The sequence below is a fragment of the Meles meles genome, chromosome 5 (genome assembly GCF_922984935.1).
Source record: "Meles meles chromosome 5, mMelMel3.1 paternal haplotype, whole genome shotgun sequence".
In the NCBI taxonomy this organism is placed as follows: domain Eukaryota; kingdom Metazoa; phylum Chordata; class Mammalia; order Carnivora; family Mustelidae; genus Meles; species Meles meles.
Genome location: NC_060070.1, coordinates 9,071,000 through 9,095,576, shown reverse-complemented (window position 1 = coordinate 9,095,576; position 24,577 = coordinate 9,071,000). Strand labels below are relative to the sequence as shown.

The window sequence follows — 24,577 nt, the reverse complement described above, 5'->3', positions numbered from 1 at the left end:
GTCCCAAGGGCTCTCAGTGCTCTTGCTACAGGAGCTCGCCACTTCTGACATGGTGTATCAATCCGTTCTTTATTGTGTGGCCATACTTCTTCCCAGTTTGCGATAAACCCTTCAGGAACCCGAGCTCCAGCTCCGAGGAACACTGGTCACACTCGTAAGTGGTCTGCGGGAAGACTCTCCCCGGCCCCAACCCTGCATAGCACACCGGGGACTCCCAAACAGGCCCTCCCAGGAGTCTCAACTCCCTGACAAGCCTCAGAGGGCGAAGCCTGGCAGCCTTTCCTGGGCCCGACTGTGGATGCCTTTTTCCGAGGGAAGCGGCCACCGCCTGCCGCATTCTTCTTGGCCTTTAGGTCTGCACCTAAGCTCCGAGAACAGAGTCCTGTTGGCCCTCCTGCTGCGTGACTCTATTACAGAAACTAGACCAGGCGGCATTTTATAAGTTGGCCTGCAAAGCTCTGAATAACTTAGTTTTATCCAACAAAGTAACTAAGAGAAATAAAGCATGGGTTCACCGATTTGACAAACTTACTTTTTTTTTTTAAAGACTTTATTCATTTACTTGACAGAGAGAGATCACAAGTAGGCAGAGCAACAGGCAGAGAGAGAAGGGGAAGAAGGCTCCCTGCTGAGCAGAGACCCCGATGCGGGGCTCGATCCCAGGACCCTGAGATCATGACCTGAGCCGAAGGCAGAGGCTTAACCCACTGAGCCACCCAGGCGCCCCGACAAACTTACTTTTGAAAGGAATTTTTTCAGGTGATGTTAGTAACAGCATCTGAAATAATGTATCTTGTTGATTCGGCTTATAAAAACACATACCTGAATATTAGAAACTCAGGAAAAACCAAAGCCGTGGGAAAGGCATGAAGAACAGGTTGACGCAAAAACATTCCTAGCTGGACGCAAGTGAACAAGGCATGGGTCATTCGGGCAACCACTGTTCGTTAAAAATGTGACCGATGAGTTGATGTGAGATTTAAGCACGGGTCCTGCAAATTAATGGTCAGCGGAAGACAGTGAAACGAAGTGAATTTGATGTCGTAGCTCAGTTAACCTTCAACCCAGGGCTGGCACCATCTGGCCAATCCAGCCTGCGGAAGGGGACAGCGGCTGATGCCCGCCGTGTGAATACTGGGGATTCAAATGCAAAGCACATCTTTGTCCTTACAGACCAAGACTAGTGGTAGGAACGGGCTCACTAACATTGCTAACCCCGTGTGACAGCGGCTAATGGTGAAGTGAGACCAACTGCCGGCCGTGGGCTTTTGGCTCTGGGCCAAGTGGCCATCCTTATCCCACCAGGATGACAAGAAATGCCATCGGAGGGGGCTTGAGGGCGATGCTGCAGACCATGGGGAGCCTGTTCCCCTGGCATCGCCGTGCCTGTGGCTGGGGAGAACGGCCACTGACTGGTCCCTGTGGTTATACACGGCACTGTCCAGACGGCCGTCCTTGACCCCGTGGGAGCGAGCAAACTTCCGGTGGGATATGGGAGGCACTACGGTTTCTCACGTGACCTCGTTCTTGGATGGAGGCGATACCGGTCTGTTAGTGACAGTTGGCAAAAGAGCAGGCGAGACTTCCCAGACCACAGAGATCCAGCGACTGGCCTGCCTCCGGGGACCGGGGTGATTTTAGACAACAGGATCCCTCCAGACTTGCCGTTGGCCTGCTTAGCGTGTGACTGCCTGCTGGCCCACACGTCGTGTCAGCTACGCGCCAACACCAGTGGTGAGGCAGGAAAACCAGTGTCCTTCATACAGAGTGAGGAGGATGGCTGTTTAAGATACCCCGGGGAACAGCCGGACAGGCTTGGCTATATTAATTTGTGGGCCTAGCGCCAAATGGAAACGTGGGGTCCTGTTTAAAACACTAAAAATCTCAAGACAGGGACAGCAGAGCATCACATCAAGTTCGGAGCCCCTAGAAGCGGTGGGCTCTGTGCAGCTGCTCCCATTGAGCCGGCTCTGACCCCGTGACCGCTGTTTCTGCGGCCGGGTCTGGATCTGACGGCCTGTGGTCCGTCCTGCTGTGCGGGGTCTGGATCTGACGGCCTGTGGTCCGTCCTGCTGTGCGGGGTCTGGATCTGACGGCCTGTGGTCCGTCCTGCTGTGCGGGGTCTGGATCTGACGGCCTGTGGTCCGTCCTGCTGTGCGGGGTCTGGATCTGACGGCCTGTGGTCCGTCCTGCTGTGCGGGGTCTGGATCTGACGGCCTGTGGTCCGTCCTGCTGTGCGGGGTCTGGATCTGACGGCCTGTGGTCCGTCCTGCTGTGCGGGGTCTGGATCTGACGGCCTGTGGTCCGTCCTGCTGTGCGGGGTCTGGATCTGACGGCTTGTGGTCCGTCCTGCTGTGCTTCCTGAGAGTGACGTCAAGACTGGACTCTGTCCCTGTGGTTGAAATGGTGAAATACTGGTGGGATAAGGTGCCCTTTGAATTTAGGGAGGCGAACTGAGAGGTGAGGTCCGTTGGTCCAGGACTCATCCTTGAAGACTGGCCTCCCGGAGACGGAGCTGGCCTCCTGTGGAACACGAGGGCCCGCTGGAATCTGGACTCTGCTCTGCAGAAATTGGCTACAGCTGAATGCTTAAGGCAGGACAGTCAGTCCTGATAGAAGGCTGAGCCGCAGACCAGGGCTGGGAGGCAGTGCAGGGCGTGGGCCCCAGACTCCGCTCATGCCAGGGGAGAGCCTAGTACTTACACGACTGGGCAGCTGCTCATATGCACGAACTAACGCAGGGCTGAGTGTCTTCTCTTAGAGGCTAATGCCAGCTCCGCTTAGTCCCCGAAAGCCCTCCCTGGTCGTGGTGCGGAATGGGGAAGTTCTGGGCGCTGATACTTCTGTCTCTAAGTTTCCCCCCCACCCCAAGTGTTCTTCAGGTGTGGTCTGTGTGGTGCTGGATGCTGGAGCCCTAACGAAGGGACGCTCCAAGGGAGTATTTAAGTATATAAGGATGAGAAGTTTGCTACGTAGGCAAACGGCACGTGTGTGGCGGGGGTGGGGGGTGGTGTGTGGGGAGCGGGCAGATGGTGGAAGGGATGACTGTGGGCAAGAGAAGCAACAGGTGCAAAGGTCGGGAAGTAAAGCAGAGCACCTAAAACTCAGGGAAATGTTAGTCATTCCGTGTGGTAAGAACAGAGGGTGCGTGGGGGATAACCATGGCAGTGAGGCCGGAAAGACAGGAAGGGACCAGATCAAAGAGAGCCTTTACGTTCTGTTAAGGACTTTGGACTTTCTACTTTGTACAAAATGGTAAGACAGTGAAGGATTTTCAGGGGACAAATGACACAATCAGACAGGAGTTTTCATGGATTTCTGCAGCAGAAGTGACGGGATGTGAGACGAGGCAGGCCGTCGCAAGGCTCCAGAGGAAGATGGTAAGAGAAGGGACCCTGCTGGGTTGAACCACTGCTCATGGGGTTATGCCAAAGAGGCTCTGAAGCCATAAAATGGACGAGCCATAAGACAGGAGGAGGCTGTGGACTTCATTTAGTTTTTGGAAGGGAGCTGCCTAGAAGAGTCATTTTCCCAGGAACATCTGAACTGGGTTTTGCAAAGGAGTGATATAAAGTTTTGTTGTGTTTAAGCCACTGAGATTTTTGGGTTTATTTTGTAAGTATTTTTTTTGGCTTTTAGCCTATACTGATATATAGAAGTAAGGAAATCACTGTAGTACCATTAACCCAATGTAGGGAAGTCAGAAAGGCCCCGGTTTGGAACATGATAATGAATTTGGTTTCACTGTGCACCAAATTTAAAGGACCAGTGGGCTAGTGAAATGGACCTTGTTGAGAAACCATATCCGTAAGTCTTTTGAGTTTCTGCACATCTTGAGAGCACGGCACTGACTGCCCTTCCTTTCAGACTATGTTTTCAGGCATGTTTGTGTAGCAAACCACCTGAAGAAACTTGACCTTTTGAAGAAAAGGATAGCATCTCCCTCTGGAGTGAAGAGAGGGAAAGACTTGCATTCTCCAAGCTCGGGGCTCCTCTCCTCTGAGGCGATCCATTGCATGTCCAAGGCTCACCTGGCCTCCTTCGTTTGCCAGGTGGGAACTGGGCTTCCAGGAACCAGCACAAAACTGCTGACGCCCTGGGGACAGCCATCGCTGTGACTAATGTACTGCCCTTGATCTGTGTGTCTCTTACCACATCCCTGAAACCGGCAGGAAGTAGAGAAAAATCTCAGCTTCCCCCCAGCTCTGGACAGAGCCGTCCAGCTATAGATGGGGAGCTCAGAACTGGGGTCTCATCAGAGTCTAGGCGGGCTGAAGTCCTGGGTGCTGATGGGGAAGTAAGGCTGAGGGAGGAGTAAGGCTACGTGAACCATGAGAGACCAGAACCCGCAAGAACCCGACTTAAGAGAAAGGAAGAAGAGCACAGGAAGCCGACCCACGCAGAGAAGCTGAGAAACGGGAACTTCCGCTTCCAACTGGGGTGGTTAGGAACTTGAATGACTGTGGCAGTCAGCGAGACACGCGCTCTGGATCTGAAACTTGAGAGCCCACTGGAGACTTCAGTGTGACCCATTGCGGGGGGCGGTGAAGACAAAATCCAGATTTCCATGGACCGAGGAGCCAGCAGGAGGTGGGAACGGGAGGGCACCTGCATCCGGACGAGGATGTGAAGGAAAGGGGAGGGGTTATAAGGAGCGAGGCGTCTGGGGTTTGGAAAAGGACTAATATGATACACACACGCATGCACGTGTGCACGCACGCTTACATACCAGTCCGTACACGTGCGCACATACGTGTCTATACCCTACCTCGTAGCCCGGATTTTCTTTTTTTTTTCCTTAATGTTTTTTGGTAGATTTAATCTTTTTAAAATTAATTAATTAATAAACATATAATGTATTATTAGCCCCAGGGGTGCAGGTCTGTGAATCGCCAGGTTTACACACTTCACAGCACTCAACATATCACATACCCTCCCCAATGTCCATAACCTCCTCCCCCTCTCCCAACCCCACCTCCCCCCAGCAACCCTCAGTTTGTTCTGTGAGATTAAGAGTCACTTATGGTTTTCTCCCTCCCGATCCCATCTTGTGTCATTTATTCTTTTTTTTTTATATTTTATTTATTTATTTGAGAGAGACAGTGAGAGAGAGCATGAGCGACGAGAAGGTCAGAGAGAGAAGCAGACTCCCTGTGGAGCTGGGAGCCCGATGTGGGACTCGATCCCGGGACTCTGGGATCATGTCCCGAGCTGAAGGCAGTCGTCCAAACAACTGAGCCACCCAGACGTCCCTTGTGTCATTTATTCTTTTCCTACCCCCTAAGCCCCCCACGTTGCATCTCTACTTCCTCATATCAGGGAGATCATATGATAGTTGTCTTTCTCTGATTGACTTATTTCGCTAAGCATAATATCCTCTAGTTCCATCCATGTAGTCGCAAATTAGTCCGGATTTTCTAGTCTGGCTTCATTTCACTTTTCTAAACCTATTTATTTATTCCTTCCTTCCTTCCTTTCCTTTCTTATAAAGATTTTATCTATTTATTTGACACAGAGAGAGAGAGATCACAAGTAGGCAGAGAGGCAAGCAGAGAGAGGGGCAAAGCAGGCTTCCCGCTGAGCAGAGAGCCTGATGTAGGGCTCGATCCCAGGACCCTGAATCATGACCCAAGTGGAAGGCAGAGGCTTAACCCACTGAGCCACCCAGGCGTCCCTTCTAAACCAATTTCACACCCGTTTCCAGCATGAAATATTGGTGTCAGTCTGATAGGGTTCCTAACTCCATGCTCCCTCCCCAAAATGATTTGCTTATTCCTACTTGAATGCTAGGACAAAGCTTAACCACTGTTCAAGGCTTATTAAAATCCCCCTTTCTTCACTGAGGTTTTCCCTGCTTCTCTCCAGTCTTTCCTCTTGCTAACACCGCAGGCTCTTCTCTATATGTCTTTCCTGACTCTTCACAGGGCATTTCCAGGTGTGTCTCACAACTTCTAGACCAGATGGACTGGTTCTTCCAGAGGCAGGAGGGTGAAAGTCATTGAGGGCGGGGGCTTGAGGTCAGACAGAATTGGGATCAGGTACGAGCTCTGCTATGCATGTCCCTGGGTCCTCACACACTCCGTTTCCTCTCACGTAAAAGAGGATTCTTATCTTACAGGACTACTGTGGCAACTGAAATGGGTGCACGGAAAAGGCTTGATACGGTGCCTGGCTCACTGTGAGTATATCCTTTGTCCACATAGATGCTCATTTGCTGAATAAATAGCACTTAACTTTGGGTTATCGAAAACAAAGTTGTTTTTTAATTTTTCCTTTAAACAACTTTGACTTTTAAGAATTTAAAAGGGGAAAGAGTGGAGAGAAGAAACCCATGTTTTCATGTCTCCAGATAATTTATCCCTTCTCATCCTTCTTATTATTTTTGAGGATCCAACTCTATCTGGCATCATTTCCTTTTAGCCTGAAACATTAGCGTTTCCAGTAATGTAGGTTTCTTGGTGATGAATTCTCAGTGTTCTTTCATCTGAAATTGTCTTTGTTTCATTTTCATTCTTGAAGGATGTAGAATTTCAGGTTGATTGCTATTTTCACACTTTAAAAATGTTGATCCATACTCTTCTGGCCTGGATGGCTTCTCAGCTGGATTCCCTTGTTAATTGCTGTGTCCCAGGATGTAACGTGGTTTTTCCCTCTTACCACTCACAAGATTTGCTGTTTATTTTTGACCTTCAACAGCTGGACGATGTAAGTGTCGTGGCGAAAGACTTTTCCTGTTTATGCTGCTTGGTGTTCATTCACCATCTTATGTTTTTCTTTCTTGTCCTCTGTTCTGCTGAGGAACTGAGGAACGCTGAACAATTTTTATTGACCTCTCTTCAAGGATGCTTACTTTTTCCTCTGTCATCTCTTTGTCTAATAAGTCAATCCAACGATTTTTTTAAATCTCAGATACTATTATTTTTCAGTTCTAGAATTTCATCTGGTTCTTTCTTTAATCATTTTTATTTCTCTCCCGGATTTCTTATTTTATACTCATTGAAAGCATTTTACTTGACTTCATTGAAGAGTTTTCTTTCTCTCTCTCTCTCTTTTTAAGATTATTTATTTACTTACTTCACAAATAGGAAGCACAAGCAGGGGAAGCAGGAGAAGGAGAAGCAGGTTCCCCGCTGAGTAGAGAGCCGCATGTAGGGCTCGATCCCAGGACCCTGGGATCATGACCTGAGCTGAAGGCAGATGCTTAACTGACTGAGCCACCCAGGCGCCCCCATTGAGATTTATAATAGCTGTTTGGAATCACTGTCCACTACTCCCAGGATCTGGAACATCCTGGCATTGGACTCTGTTGATTTTCATCTCTTTTGAGAATGTGTCCTATTTTCTTGGTTCTTCATATGATTTGGCAATTTTTTTTATTGTAGCCTGGACATAATAGATGTTAAATTGTGGAAATTCTGGATTCTGTTACTTTTCTCTCACAATCATTGTTTCTCTTGTTTCGGCAGGCAATAATCTTGTCTGCTTGAATTGCAAAATCTATTTTTTGGGGTGACAGCGCCAGGCTCGGTTTGGATATTTCGTCTTTAGATATGCTGCTGCGTTTGATTCCCACATGCGTGGGTCGGGGTCACCCAGACATGCGGGGGGACACTTTGGTGAAACCCTCTTCTGCTTTTTCCCTTTCACGCTTCCTCCATTCTGTTCAGTGGCCATGATTCCATAGTTTCAGGCTTTTCCGGCCCAAGAGACTGCTGTTTTCAGTTAGCGGCTCCTCCAAGACCATGTACTCTGCGGGGACTACATTGAGTCCTGAAAACGAAGCCACAAACTTCCCTGGGAACTTCCCTGCCACAGCTCCCCTCCTCTCCTCCTCACTGAGGTATTTGTTTTTTGGATCGTGTCCATGGCTTATACTTCTTTTCTGGGGAAGTCTTCCAGTCAAGTCTTATTCTGTCATTCCTGGAGGGGGAAATTCCTATTTGTTGTTTAGCATTACAGATGATTTATCACAAGAAGGCAAAAATATAACTTATCCAGATTCCACTGGCCTTGATGGGAGGGTAAAAAGCTAGTCCAGTCTTTCTGGAAAGCAATTAGCATCGTATGTATTTAGAGCCTAAAATTCCTTAACAACCAATAGTAGGACATTGTTAAGTCAATGGTTGCACTTTAAGTACTGTTTATAAACAATACCAAATAAGATGGGAAAATGCAAAGCCAATTAAATCTACCGGTTTATTTATCCATTCACCTACTGAAGGACATTTTGTTTGCTTCCAATTTGTCAATCATTGCTGTTATACAATCAAAGCTGCTATACACATCTGTGTTCAGGTTTTTGCGTGAACCTAAGTTTTAAACTCCTTTGGGTTAATATCAAGGAGTGCAATTGCCGGGTCATATATTAAGAGTATGTTCAGTTTTGTAAGAAACCATCAAACTGTTTTCCAAATTGGCTGCACCATTTTGCATGCCCACCAGCAGTGAAAGAGAGTTGCTCCACATCCTTGTCAGCATTTGGTTTTTTCAGTGTTCTGGATTTTGGCCATTCTAGTAGGTGGGCAGTGGTATCTCATCGGTGTTTTAATTTCCGTTTCTCTGATGACATATGATGTGGAACGTCTTTCCATATGCTTATTTGGCATCTGTATGTCTCCTTTGGGAGGAATGTCTGCTCGGGTCTTTGGCCTACTTTAAAAAATCAGGTTGTTTTCTTATTGAGTTTTAAGAGTGCTTTGTATATTTTGGATAGTAGTCTTTTTTTTTTTATATTTTATTTATTTGACAGAGAGAAATCACAACTAGGCAGAAGGCAGGCAGAGAGAGAGGAGGAAGAAGGCTCCCCGCGGAGCCAGAGAGCCCGATGCGGGGCTCGATCCCAGGACCCTGAGATCATGACCTGAGCCGAAGGCAGAGGCTTTAACCCACTGAGCCACCCAGGCGCCCCTGGATAATAGTCTTTTATCAGATATGTCTTTGCAAGGATTTTCTCCCAGTCTGGCTTTTTATTTTCATTCTCTTGACAGTGCCTTTTGCAGAGCAGAAATATTTAATTTTAATGAAGTCCAGCTTATCAATTCTTTCTTTCATGGATTATACCTTTGGTGTTGTATTAAAATCTCATCAGCAGGGGCGCCCAGGTGGCTCAGTGGGTTGGGCCTCTGCCTTCGGCTCAGGTCATGACCTCAGGGTCCCAGGGTCCTGGGATCGAGCATCGGGCTCTCTGCTCAGTGGGGAGCCTGCTTCCCCCTCTCCCTCTGTCTGCCTCTCTGCCTACCTGTGATATACCTGTCAAATAAATAAAATCTTTAAAATCTCATCACCAGGGCACCTGGGTGGCTCAGTTAAGCATCTGCCTTCGGCTCAGGTCATGATCTCAGGTCTTGGGATCAAGCCCCTCACTGGGCTCCCTGCTCCATGGGGAGTCTGCTTCTCCCTCTGCCCCTCCCTCTGCCCCTCCTCCCACTTGTTCTCTCAATCTCTCTCTCTCAAATAAATAAATAAAAACTTAAAAAAAAAGGCATTGCCAAACATAAGGTCAACTAGGTTTTCTCATGTTATAAGAAAGTTTTATAGTTTCACATCTTACATTTAAGTCTTGATCCATTTTAAGTTGAAGAGTGTATGTCTGTGTCTAGATTCATTTTTTTGCACGTGGATGTCCCGTTGTTCCAGGACCATTTGCTAAAAAGGCTATTGTTTCTCCATTATACCGCCCTTGCTCTTTGCTGGGTCAGTTGACTGTACTTATGTGGGTTTATTTCTGGGTTCTCTGTTCTGCTCCATTGATCTATTGTCGATTCTGTTGTTATTACCACATTATTTTGATTAGTATAGCTTTGTAGAAAGTCTCAAACTTGGGCAGCGCCAACTTTGTTCTCATCTTTTAAAATTGTTTTGTCACTATAGGTCTTTTCCTTTTCCATATAAACTTTAGAATCAGTTTATTGATATCCACAAAATAATTTGCTGGGATTATGATTGTGATTTCATTACATCTGTAGATCAATTTGGGAAGAATGGACATCTTAACAATATCGAGCCTTCCTATCCATCAACATGGAATGTCTCCCCATTAGTTTATTTCTTCTTTGATTTTATTCATCAAACTTTCGTGGTTTCCCTCATATAGATCTTGTACATATTTTGTTATATTTTTACCTAAATATTTCATTTTGGGGTCTAACATAAATGGTTTTGTGTTTTTAATTTCAAATTCTGCTTGTTAATTGCTGGAATATAGAAAAAAATGGACTTTTATATATTCCCCTTTTACCCTGCAACCTTGCTATAGTCAGTTATTAATTTTCAGAGATTTTTGGGGACTCAATTTTTCTTTCTTTTTAAAATTTTAACTTTTTAATAAGTCTTACATTTTAATTCCAGTATAGTTAACATACATTGTTAGATTAGTTTCAGGTATACAATACAATGATTCAACAAGTCTGTGCCTTACTCAGTGCTCATCAGGATAAGTGTACTCTTTAATACCCATCACTTCTCTTGCCCATCCCCCTCCCCCGACTTCCCCTCTGGTAACCATCAGTTTGTTCTCTAGAGTCAAGAATATTTCTTGGTTTCTCTCTCTCTCTCTCTTTTTCCTTTGTTCATCTGTGTTTTTAAAAAATTTTTTAATTTTATTATGTTATGTTAGTCATCATACAGTACATCATTAGTTTTTGATGTGTTCTAAGATTCATTGTTTACATATAACACCCAGTGCTCCATGCAATATGTGCCCTCCAATACCCATCACTGGACCAACCCATACCCCAACCCTCCCCACCAAACCCTGTTTGTTTCTCAGAGTCCATAGTCTCCCATGGTTTGTCTCCCACTCTGATTCCACCCCCCCTTCACTTTTCCCTTCCTTCTCCTAATGTCCTCCATGCTATTCCTTATGTTTCACAAGTAAGTGAAACCATATGATAATTGACTCTCTCTGCTTGACTTATTTCACTCAGCATAATCTCCTCCAGTCCCATCCATGTTGATGCAAAAGTGAAGTATTCCTCCTTTCTGATGGCTGAGTAATATTCCATTGTATACATGGACCACAACTTTATCCATTCATCTGTTGAAGGACATCTCAGCTCTTTCCACAGCTTGGCTATTGTGGACATTGCTGCGAGGAACATTGCGGTGCATGTGTGCTTTCTTTTCACTACATCTGTATCTTTGGAGCAAATACCCAGTAGTGCATTTGCTGGGTCATAGGGTAGCTCTATTTTTAATTTTCTGAGTTTCGTTATTCAACTCCACATATGACTGAAACCGTGTGATATTTCTCTTTCTCTGACTGACTTATTTCACTTAGCATTATATTCTCTAGTTTTTTTTTTTTTTTAAGATTTCATTTATTTACCTGACAGAGAGAGAGATCACAAGTAGGCAGAGAGGCAGGCAGAGAGAGAGGGGGAAGCAGGCTCCCTGCCGAGCAGAGAGCCTGATGTGGGGCTCTATCCCAGGACCGTGAGATCATGCCCTGAGTGGAAGGCAGAGGCCCACTGCCTCTGAGCCACCCAGGCACCCCTATATTCTCTAGTTCTATCCATATTGCTACAAATGGCAAAATCTCATTCTTTTTAATGACTTATATAATTAAGTCATATATATATATGATTTATATATATATATAATTTATATATATAATTTAAGTTCTTTTTCTGTTGCTTCATTAGTAACATATAGAAATGCAAAGGATTTCTGTACATTGACTTTGTATGACCTTACTATGACCTTCCTATGACCTTACAGAATTCGTTTATCAGTTCTCATAATTTTTTTGTGGAATCTTTTATATTTTATATTATAAAAATATTTTATATTTTCTATATATATTATCATGTATTCTGCAAATAGTGAAAGTTATATTTGTTCCTTACCAATTTGGATGCCTTTCATTCCTTTCTCTGTCTGATTGCCATGCCCAGGACTTCCAGTACTATGTTGAATAAAAGTGGTGAGAATGGACATCTTTGTCTTATTTCCGATCTTAAGGGGAAAATGTTCAGTTTTTTACCATTGAATATGATGTTAGCAGTGGGTTTTTCATACACGGCCTTTATTCTGGTGAGGTATGTTCCTTTAAACCTATTTTGTTGAGGGTTTTTATCATGAGTGGATGTACTTCATCAAATGCTTTTTTTGCATCTACTGAAATAATCGTATTGTTTTTATCCTTTCTCTTATCAATGTGATGTATCACATTGATTGATTTGCAAATATTGAACCATCCTTGCATCCTGGAATAAATTCCACTTAATCACGGTGAATGAGTTTTTAAATGTATTGTTGGATTCAGTTTGCTAATTTTTTTTTTATTTTAAGATTTATTTATTTATTTGACAGACAGAGATCACAAGCAGGCAGAGAGGCAGGCAGAGAGAGAGGAGGAAGCAGGCCTCCTGCTGAGCAGAGAGCCTGACATGGGGCTCGATCCCAGGACCCTGAGATCATGACCTGAGCCAAAGGCAGAGGCTTTAACCCAGGCGCCCCCAGTTTGCTAATGTTTTATTGAGGATTTTTTGCATCTGTGTTCTTTAGAGATATTGACCTACGTTCTTTTTTTTTTTTTTTTTTTTAAAGTAGGTTCCATGCCCAGCGTGGAGTCCGATGGGGAGCTGGAACTCATGACCCTGAGATCAAGACCTGAGCTGAGATGAAGAGTTGAACACTTAACTGACTGAACCACCCAGGTACCTTTGTAGTGCCTTTATAAGGTTTTGGTATCAAGGTAATGCAGGCCTCATAAGAAGAACTTGGAAATTTTCCTTTCTCTTTTATTTGTTGGGATGGTTTGAGAAGAATAGGTATTAAGTCTTCTTTATATGGTTGGTAAAATTCACCTGTGAAGTCATCTTGTGTTGGACTTTTGTTTGTTGGGAGTTTTTTTGATTACTGTTTTAATCTCATTGCTAGTATCAGTCTGTTCAAATTTTCTATTTCTTCCTGATTCAATTTTGAAAGGTTATATGTTTCTAGAAATTTATCCATTTCTTATAAGTTGTCCAATTTGTTGGCATATAATTTTTCATAATATTCCCTTATTATCCTTTGTATTTCTGTGACATTGGTTGTTATTTCTCCTCTGATTCTGTTTATTTGAGTCATCTCTTTCTCTTTCTCTTTACAAATTTGGCTAAAGTTTTATCAATTTTGTTGATTTTTAAAAGAATCACCTTCTGGTTTTGTTGGTATCTTATATTGTTTTTTTAGTTTCTATTTTGTTTATCTCTGCTCTAATCTTTATTATTTCCTTTCTTATGTTGGTTTTTGCATTTTGTCTGTTCTTTTTCTAGCTCTTTTAGGCATAAAGTTAGATTGTTTATTTGAGATTTTTCTTGCTTTTTTTTTTTTAAAGATTTTATTTATTTATTTGACAGAAGGAGATCACAAGTAGGCAGAGAAGCAAGTAGCGAGAGAGGAGGAAGCAGGCTCCCTGCTGAGCAGAGAGCCCGACGTGGGGCTCAATCCCAAGACCCTGAGATCATGACCTGAGCCGAAGGCAGAGGCTTTAACCCTCGGAGCCACCCAGGCGCCCCATGAGATTTTTCTTGCTTTTTGAGGTAGGCCTGTATTGCTATAACATTTCCTCTTAGAACAACATTTGCTGCCTCCCAAAGTTTTTGGACTGCTGGCTTTTCACTTTCATTCATCTCCATGTATTTTTTTATTTCTTTGTTGATTTCTTAGTTGACCCATTCATTGTTTAGTAGCATATTATTTAACCTTCGTGTATTTGTGTTCTTTCCAGATTTTTTCTTTTGATTGGCTTCTAATTTCATAACATTGTGGTTAGAAAAGATGCATGTAATGACTTTGATCTTCAACCCTGAGATCATGACCTGAACTGAAATCAAGACTCAGATGCTCAACTGACTGAGCCCCTGGGTGCCCCCTATTATTGGTTTTTGATTTACAGTTACCATTTGGTTTGTATATCACATGTGTATAGCAGTTTATAAGTTTATAAGTTTAAGTTTATAAGTTCAAACTTACGTTTGAACCCATTCTTTACTCCTCTCCTCCCCATGTTTTAGGTATATGGTGTTATACTTTATATCCTTTTGTTTTGTGAGTTCCTTGACTGGTTTCTACAGATATAGGTTATTTTTATTGATTTTGTGCTTCTTACTTTCCTTACTCTTGCTTATGATCTTTCCTTTCCACTCAAAGGGTCCCTTTAACATTTCTTGGAGGGTTGGCTTAGTGGTGATTTTGGGGAATGTTTGGGAAATTATTTCTTCTTCTATTTTGAATGATGGTCTTACTAGATAGAGTATGTATTCTTGCCTGCATATATATATATATATATATATATATATATATATATATATATATATAATATTTTCCTTTCAGCACTTTGAATATATCATGCCTTCTTTCTAGCCAGGAAAATTTCTGCTGAAAATCAGCTGATAGCCTTTTGTGGTTTCCCTTATATGCAACTCCTTTCTTTTCTTTTTGCTTTTAAAATTCTCTATCACTACTTTTTGCCATTTTAATTACTATGTGTCATGGTGTGGACCTCCTTGGGTTGATTTTCTGTGCCTCTTGGATCTAGATTTCTGTTTCCATCCACAGATTTGGGAATTCTTCAGCTATTATTTTTTTCTTTCTTTTTTCTTTTCTTTCCTTTTCTTAAAAAAAAAGATGTTATTGATTTATTTGACAGAGAGAAAGAGAGACAGAGAGAGCAGGAACACAAGCAGGGGGTGTGGAAGAGGGAGAAGCAGGCTTTCCACTGAGCAGGGAGTCTGATGTGGGGCTTGATCCCAGGACCCTGGGATTATGACCTGAGCTGAAGGCAGACACTTAACTGAGCCACCCAGGTGCCCCTATTATTTTTTTTTTCAAACAAATTTCCTGTGCCCTTTTCTTTCTCTTCTTCTTCTGGGATCCCTGTAATGTGAATGTGATTATGCTTGATGGTCTAACTAAGTTCCTTAAATCTATTCTCATTTTGCATAATTTTTTTTCTTTCACCTGCTCAGCTTGCTTACTTTCCATTACTCTCTCCTCCAGGCCACTGATTTGTTTTGCTTCATCTACTCTATTTATTCCACCTAGTGTATTTTTAATGTCACTTACTGTGTTCTTTGTCTCTGATTGGTTCTTTTTATTTTACTGTTAAGGGGTTCACTGATGTCCTCCTTCCACTGATGTCTTTTTTTTTTTTTTTTGAGCGCAGTGAGTATCTTTATGATCACTACTTTAAATTCTTTAATAGGCATATTACTTATCTCCATTGTGCTTAGGTCTTTTCCTGTGATTTTATCCTCTTCTTTCATTTGGGACATAATCCTCTGTCTCCTCATTTTGTCTAACTCTCTGTATCTGTTTCTCTGTGTTAGGAAAGACAGCTGTATTCAAGACAGTGTTCAGTTCCTGTGGTGTTAATTGGTCAGTCCGGACTGCCTTGGGCTTGAGGTGAGTCAGACTGGGCATTTGCCAAATATGCAGTAGAGCTCTATAAACTGTAGGGCACTTTCCTTCTGTCGTCCCTGAGAAGCTTTCATTGGTGGGTGGGGCCTGTAGTCAGACCAGATATCTGCCTCCAGCCCACTGCTGGGGCTCCATCTGACTGGTGTTGGGTATGATTATCTTTCCTTCATCCTAGGGCAGGAGTCACTTGGAGTGGTGCTGGCCACTGTGGGGGCTGCTTGTGCAAGGCCAGTCCTGGGACACTGCCTTGGACTTTGGCCAAGAGTGCATCAGAGAGAGTAGATTTGAGGAAGCACAGTTGGGGAGTTTTGTCAGGCCCTTGTGCTAGCAACCTTTGCTTGCCACCATTCCACTGTGGGCAGGGCTGTGCAATGCAGGGTCTGAGATGGACCATCTCAGGAGGGGTGGATTAGTGGAAGCCCTGGGCAGAGAGAATGGGCAGCAGTGCTAGCCAGTTAGGTAGCAATTTCTACAAGTGACTGTATGTTCACACTGGGGGGCAGGGGAAGGAAAAGGTGCTTGCCAGTTCCTTTGTTCCTTGATGAATACCCCAGAGGCTTCTGTCGCTCTGGGACACATGTTGACATTAATAAATACTTTCCTTCCTGTATGGGTTTTCAGACCGCTTCTTCTATGCTGTATCTCCATGGGCTGTTTGTGGTGCCATCTATTTAAGGGCAGGGACTCAGTTTTCTCTGCCTACTGGCTCTTTGAGAGCCAACCCTGCTGATTTTTTAAAAATTCCAGGTTTTAAATCCTACTGGTTATAAGGACTCATGAAATCTTGTCCCTCTGGTTTTCAAAGCCAAATGTTATAGAGATTCATCTTCGCCATGTGGACTTCCCAATGTGGGGGTCTGTTTCTCTCCCCTTTCCATGCCCATGGCATCTCTCCCTCCTGTGGATAGTCCTGTGAGTCCATTTAGTTTCTGATCACTTCTCTGTCTTTCCAACCATCTTCAGTGTTTTGTCTTTACTACATTTATTTGTGGACTTCATTCTGCCAGTTTCAGATCATTTTTTGGGTTATTTATATGTAGGTGAGTGTTATCTAGTTGATGAGTGGGATGAGGTGAGCCTAGGGTCCTCCTACTGTGTCCTCTTCCCCAGAAGTCCAGACTCAGATTTCCTACGTAGATAATCATGTCACCTGTGAACAGAGACAGTTTTATTTCCTCATCCCTGATCTGTATACCTTTCATTTCCTTTTTTTTGTCTTATCACATTAGTTAGGACTCCCAGTATGATATTGAAAAGGAAGGGTTATAGGGGACATCATTGCTTTGTGCCTGATCTTGTGAGAAAGGTTCTAGTTTCTCACTTTGATGTTAGTTTGTGGCTTTTTATTCCTCAAGTTGAAGGTTTCTACTCTGTTCCTAGTTTACTGAGAGTTGTGTGTGTTTTTTTTTTAAATAATAAATGGGCATATGTTGAATTACGTAAAAATCTTTTCCTGCATCTATTGATACAATCATGTGATTTTTCTTTTTTAGCCTGTTGATGTGATGGATTCCATTAGTTGATATTCATATGTTAAAAACTAACTTTGTATACCCGAGTTAAATCTCACTGAGGTCATGGTAAATAATTTTTTTCCAATTAGCAATAATCGTGCCTCGGATAAACCTCATTGGCTATGATACTGCCACTGCGCAAAGCTAAATAATTTTTTTAAATACATGCTGTACTCAATTTTCTAGTATCATTATGGATTTTTTGCAACTAGGTTTATAAGAGATACTGGTCTGTAGTTTTCTTGTATGGTCTGGGTGGTTTTGGTGTTAGAATAATGTTAGTCTCATAGAATGAATTAGGAAGTATTCCCCTTCCTCTGTCATTGGAAGAAATTGTAGAGAACGGTATAATTTCTTTGTTACATGTTTGGTAGAATTTACCAGTAAACCTATGTGGGCCTAGTGCTCTGTTTTAGAAAGTTAATTATTATTGATTCGATTTCTTTAATAGATATAGGTCTATACAGACTATTTCTGCCTTCTTTATTTTTTTTTAAGATTTTATATATTTATTTGTCAGAGGTAGAGAGAGAGCACAAGCAGGGAGAACAGACTGATCAGGCAGAGGAAGAAGCAGGCTTCCTGCCAAGCAAGGATCCCAATGCAGGGCTCATTCCCAGGACCCTGGGATATATTACCTGAGCTGAAGGCAGGCACTTAACTGACTGAGCCACCCAGGCATCCCATATTTCCTCCTTCATTTTTAAGAACGGTTTTGTTGGACTTTTTGAATGGTAGCCTTTTCTTTTTTAGTACTTTGAATATGATCATTGTCTTCTGCCCTCCATGGTGTCTGATGAGAAATGAACTGTTAATCTTACTGAGGAGTACTTGTATATAAGTTATTTTTGTCTTACTGATCTCAAGATTCTCTGCCTCTGTCTCCTGACAGTTTGACTATGACGTGTGTAATTGTGGATCTCTTGAGTTTATCCCACATGGGATTCATTGAGTCTCTTGGACATAAATATTAACATTTTTCATCAAATTGAAGACATTCTCAGCCCCTCTTTCTTTGAAAAAAAAAATTTTTTTAAGGTTTTATTTATTTGTCAGAGAGAGAGAGAGAGTGGACGCACAAGCAGGCAGAGGCAGAGGTAGAGAGAGAAGCAGGCTTCCCTCTGAGCAAGGAGCCCAAAGCCAGACTTGATCCCAGGACCCGGGGATCATGACCCGAGCTGAAGGCAGCACCTTAACCGACTGAGCCACCCAGACGTCCCTCTTTGAATGTTCTTTCGGCTCTTTTCTTTGTCCTCTTCTGGGACTCCCCTTATGTGTCTGTTAGTATATTTGTGGTGTCCCACATGTCTCCGAGCTCTGTTCATTTCTCTTCATTCATTTTTCTTTCTGCTCCTCAGAGTGGATTCTTCCAATTGACTTAACTTCAATTTCATTGACCCTTCTGTAGCTCCAATCTGTTATTGACTCTGTAATGAATTTTTTATTTCAGTTATTGAGATTTTCAACACCAGAATTTCTATTTGCCTCTTTTTTAAGTTTTCTAACCTCTTGGTGCCCACTATTTGGTAAGACATCATTCTCTTTAATTCTTTAGACATGGTTTCCTTTAGTTCTTAGAGCATACTTATACTAGTTGATTAATGCCTTGTCCAATAAGTTCAAGATTTGGACTTTCTTAAGAATAGTTTCTATCAAGTGCTTTATTTCTTCTGCATGGGCCATACTTTCCTATTTTTTTGTATGTTTTTTTTTTTTTTGATTGATATTTGGACAATTTAAAGAATGAAAATATGGCAACTCTGGATATCAGATTTGTGTTCTGCCCCTCCAACCTGGATTTTGTTGTTGTTGCTGTTTATTGTTGTTGCTGTTTGTCTCTTTAATGGCCTTCCTGAATAAATTCTCTGAAATCTGGATTTTTTGCTGTTTGCTACCTCTGAAGTCTCTGCTCGGTTAGCTTACTTGGTCTGCTAATGATTAGACAGAGATTTCCTTCAATGCCCTGAACCGGTAAGTCTTTCACCCTTTGCTAAGGGACTTCTATGTAGGTTGGGACATGCCTTCAATAGTTTGGCGGTTTATAACCCTGACTTAGCTCCTTGTGCAGAGCCTCAAGGTCAGCCAGAGATGAGAAATTAGGGCCTCCTCTTGGCCTTTCCGGGGCATACACACAGCCATACAAAGCACCCTACATATATATATATTCTCAGTAATACACTGAAACTTTTCAAATCTCTCTATGGTCATATCATTCCCCAGGTTTCCGCTTCAAGTTTGCTGTTTGCTCCAACAGGTACTTCTGCCTCAGGGGGCTGCGATGTTAAACAACTGCTGATTTTTTTTTTTTTTTTTAAATTACGAATGCCTTGGTGTTAGGACTTTCCACACTGAGCAAGCTCTGAGTCAGGTCAAATAAAGATAAGCCCTGTTAATGGAATTTTCTAGGGAGCTGCCAGACAGGTCAAACATTGACAATGTTCTGAGGATGTGGCTTTTTGGGGAGCTCTAAGCCCACTTTGCTCCATTTTAATGGCTGATAGGCTGCTGGTTTTCTCAGTTACTGTGGTTCTAAGTCTGTTGGTTTTCATGGTTATCAACGAACTGGGAAGGAGATGTGAGTTGAAGGGCAAGTTATAATGCCACAAGGTTTAGTGTTTTTACTGAGATTCAGCCATTTTTCTTGAATAAATGTTCTTCATTGTCTTAAGTTTTTGGTTAATCTCCAGAGTTCTTAAATGTCGATTTTTGACAATTCTTGCCCGTGTTCTCCTTGCCCTTATGAAGGAGTAGATTTCCAGTGGTCTCCACCATTCCAGAAGTGTTTCTTCCATAAACAGTAATCTCTGTACTGTGCTGTAGTATAATGATGTCTTCAGGGCATGCTGAGGAACATTCAACTTTGGCTCCAGAATGCTGTGCTTTTTGAGCTATCCCCTTTTTCCCTTTTTCTTATAAAAGTTAGCGTATGGGTCTTCCCAGAGCAGTCCCTCTTTCCTTGTTAATATGCTACTTCCAATATGCTGTGGAGTTAATAATCAAATAGCTGAATGGGTTAACAATATTTTGAAGTAGCTTTGGATGGTCCACTGCAATGTGTGGGACATAGTAACTGCATACAGATCATGTTGGCTTTTTTTCTCCTATGTTTTATTTTTTTTTTCTCCTATGTTTTAAAAATGAGGTTTCTAGATATCTGAATTTGGAAGTGAGTAGGTGCTGCCCACATCATGGGAGAGGGCAGTCCCACAGCACTCCCTGCTGAGTCAGATTACATCTACAGTAGTCCCCCTAATTCTGGGAAATAGGTTTAAAATGACGCTGAACAGATAGAGGAGTTTCAAGGTAACAGTAACTAGGATGGATGGTGAGGAAACTCTGAAACTACGCCGTATGAGGAATAACTGGGAAGAGTGGTGATACTTCATTCCAAGAACAGAAACTTTGAAGAAAGGAAAAACTTATTGGAATGTAGGAGAACGCTGATATGCAATAAAATCATTGTTTCCTTGCATCATACTCCTACCAAATGGCATGACTATGACAAAAAAGCATAGGCTATAATGGGACATTCTGACTCAGAAGAAGATACATTTCTAAAAATGAGAACTATCCAACAATATAATTGACTAAGCATTTATTTACTACAGCCTGGGCCTGGGGAGACAAAATTAAATAAGATAGAATTGGTATTCTAGAGCTTCTCATAAAGTGAAAGCCCCACCCTTAGTGATTAAATGAGTACTAAATGATCATCAAACATACTGTATTGGGCAGAGGACTGGGGTGTATGACAGCTAAGGTCTGTTCTGAAACTACCATTTTCAGGGTCTGAGATATAGGGTGGAGTCCACTGGCATCCCTACAGAGCTGGCAGATGAGTTTAGGGAAAGATAAAATATTCAGTGTGAGTCTAGAGTCTCCAAGGAATACAATGTATGTTTGAACTCCGTCTCCCAAGGTCTCTTGGTGGTTATCAAGTGAAGCTGGAGGCAAGTTAACTTTACCTTAGAGTTTTACTGACACCTAGTGGTAAGTATGGATATCAATATAATCTAAAATGAAGACAATATATACAGTAGCACAAATAAAAATGCTTCATACTTACAACAATTATAAATGCATATAGTGAGAAAAAGTCATTCATACTTGGACTCTCTTCCTGAAAAGACTTAAAACTGTTCAAATATTATCACCAAGATATTTTTATCTTAAAGTTTCAAACTCTAGTATCTTCATAGATTTTATTTATAAGCAAACTTATAGTGTCATTACTGTTTCTTCTAAGTCACATATTTTGGTTATTTCTATTTTTATGGCTTATGAAAAACACAAAATATCATCTAATCTATCAATGTACCAAATTTTAATTACAAATCTATTAAAGTTCCTATCACTAAACTACGGAGGTAAATATCCTCCAATTCAGAGGGAGAATTACAGGCACCAACCCAGTGTTATTAACAGTATCTTTCACTGTATGACACTTGATTTGTAACAGTGAAAAATACTGTTAATAACACTGGGTTGGTGCCTGTAATTCTCCCTCTGAATTGGAGGATATTTACCTTTGTAGTTTAGTGATATGAAGTTTAATAGATTTATAATTAAAATAAGGTTGAGAGAGGAGAAGGTTGGTTCTGGTTAAATCTGGGAATTATTGCTAAGACACAATAAGTGCTAATTGGTCTGGGAAATTAAACCCCCTGGGCCTCTCCAGAATGCTTGTGTGCTAAATAAATTGAGATACATGGCTACAGCTACTGACCTCTAGAATATATATAAAAATTTTCTGTAATTCACCTGTAAACAAACTAGAAATGTGCCCGTTTTTCATAGTAAGTGAAGCATTAGAATATTAAGATTACAGATGAAAAAATGTGGCTGTTGTGGTTGACACATTTTAACAACATGATAAGACAATGGAAGTCTTCTAGGATAGAAGGAGTGGGTCTCAGTAACATTTTGATGGTTACGGCACCGTCACATTTCGATATGATACAAAAATGCCACTTGTCCCGTCCCTGTTATAACTTTCAGAGGAATAGTCGTCTCCAAGTGTGTTTCCTTCTGTAGGTCTTCCACTCTCCCACATTCAAAAATAAAACAACTGATGAGCCGGTTCTGTTTCCTAATTACAAAGGCAAACCACCTTATGCATGGAGAAAGCGAACCCAGGCTTGGCTTCGGTGTCTGAGCTTCCAGTCACCACCCTGAGCTGCTCTGAGTGACTTTCCAGGCTGTGTCAACATCCCTCAGCTCAGCGGAAGTCAGGATGGCTTGCACGCAACGATGCCTACCCTGGAGAAAATGACTTTGACCTCCCTGACCTATTTTAGTGATATGGGAATTTATCACTATCAGGGCTGACCATCTCTACAAATTTATTACATAACATGCATTTTATTACTATTTAGCTTCTGTAAGCTTAGTGTTAGTAGGAACAATGGAAAGGAACAGAACTCATAAGAACTGTATTAGCAAGTGCAGGCAAAGCCAATTTAAAGTTTTCATTCAATATTGTTTCTCCAGGTAATATATAACCTGTTTCTCTAAGTTTTCTCACAGGGAAGTGACCTAACCACTATTTCTTTTTTTAAAGATTTACTAACTTATTTTTGAGAGAGAGTAAGAGAGAGAGCACGAGTATGAGGGCCTGAGGGAGAGAGAGAATCTGAAGCAGACGCTCCGCTGAGTGCGGAGATGCACTCGGGGCTCCATCTCAAGACCCTGAGATCGTGACCTCACGAAACCAAGACTCGGATGCTTCACTGACTGTGCCAGGCGCCCCAGACCTAACCACTTAATCATTTTTGTTTCTCTCTAGCGTTGACTAGGATGGCATTAAGCTTAACCGATTTCAGTATGGAGTCTACAGATTTTCATATATTTAATAAATTGAATTAATTTATGGAATTATCGAGCACAGGTCTGGATGTTTAGCTGAACATCTGCTAAAAGTTTAATGGATTTGGCTATTGTAGAAGAGGATTAGAATTGTAGAAGATAATCAACCTCTAATCCATTTTGAAAGCATTTTTAAAATTGGAGGTATTTTAAAATCAATAATAATGATTCACAGTGACCCCAATTTAAAAAATGTCTTGCTCCTTTTTTTTTAAAGATTTTTATTTATTTATTTGACAGACAGAGATCACAAGTAGGCAGAGAGGCAGGCAGAGAGAGAGGGGGAAGCAGGCTCCCTGCTGAGCAGAGAACCCGATGTGGGGCTCCATCCCAGGACACTGAGACCATGACCCCAGCCGAAGGCAGAGGCTTAACCCACTGAGCTACCCAGGCGCCCCTGTCTTGCTCTTTTTGCCAAAATTAAAATCTTGTATGTGTGTGTGAGGATGCTCATAAAAACTTTAACAACATGGAATAACTAGCAATGGTAACAGGTGTGATTCCAATTTTTAAAATGCTACTAATGCAATAATTTACTTAAAGTTATTCTTCATATCTCATAAGGGCCCAAGGTTGTTTACAGGATAGTGCAGTGGATTAGAAGGATGAAGATTTGGGTCCCAGCTTTCATCCCATTACTTACTAGGCTTGTGACTTATGGCTAATCACTTAAACCCCTGAGCTGCTGTTTCCTTATTTACACCCCAACTTCACTTAGTCCCACCGCTAGGCTGGTCCGCACGGTGTTGGTCTCCCACATGGTGCCCAGCACACGGCAGGCATGCGGTTAACGTTTGCTGGCTGACCTAACAAGACCGGCTGTCAATGAAAATAAAAATATTGTCCTGCATACCTCAGAAGGGCTGCTATGAGGTTAAAATGATAAAGTGGTTTGAAGGGTCAGGGGTGGGAGGTTGGGAGAACAGGTGGTGGGTAATAGGGAGGGCACGTTTTGCATGGAGCACTGGGTGTGGTGCAAAAACAATGAATACTGTTATGCTGAAAAAATAAATAAAATGGAAAAAAAATGATAAAGTGGTATAACATATGGGAAAATGGTTTGAGAACTACATAATGCTGTAGATAACATGGTGTGTTTCTTTTTAAAAACAGAGGAAGAAGTTCTTCATTTTTAAAATGTGGATACATTTTTGGTACCTAACTTAAAAAGAAATCAAGATAAATGTGTTAATAACTGCCAGTTATTTCAAATCACTACAGCTTATAAATCTATAACTATTCTGAGAAAAGTAGGTTTTATCTATCTAAAACTTCAGAGGACTTCAATGATTGCTTAAGATTAATATGACTTTAGAGATAAAATATTAGTGATTGGAGCACCTAGGTGGCTCAGTTGGTTAAGCCACTGCCTTCGGCTTGGGTGGGGATCCCAGGGTCCTGCGATCGAGCCCCCAGTCAGGTTCCCTGCTCAGCAGGAAAGTCTGCTTCTCTCCTCCCCCTGCTCATGCTCTCTCTCGCTCAGTCTCTTTCAAATAAATAAATATAAAATCTTAAAAAAAAATCTGTGATTTTCTTTTTTTTTTTTTTTAAAGATTTTATTTATTTGACAGACAGAGATCACAAGTAGGCAGAGAGAGAGGGAGGTGGAAGCAGGCTCCCTGCTGAGCAGACAGCCCGATGCGGGGCTCAATCCCAGGACCCTGAGATCATGACCTGAGCCGAATTCAGAGGCTTTAACCCGCTGAGCCACCCAGGCACCCCAAATTTTCAATAGCACAGGTGAACTCTTCAGACAAGTTCAGGTTAAAAAGCCACATGTGAATTCCATA

General features: G+C 42.3%; 1 pseudogene; it reads right to left on the bottom strand.

The window, feature by feature from the left end:
- Positions 1–16,919: 16,919 nt before the first annotated feature.
- Positions 16,920–17,068, bottom strand: LOC123942806 (annotated as a pseudogene).
- Positions 17,069–24,577: the final 7,509 nt, after the last annotated feature.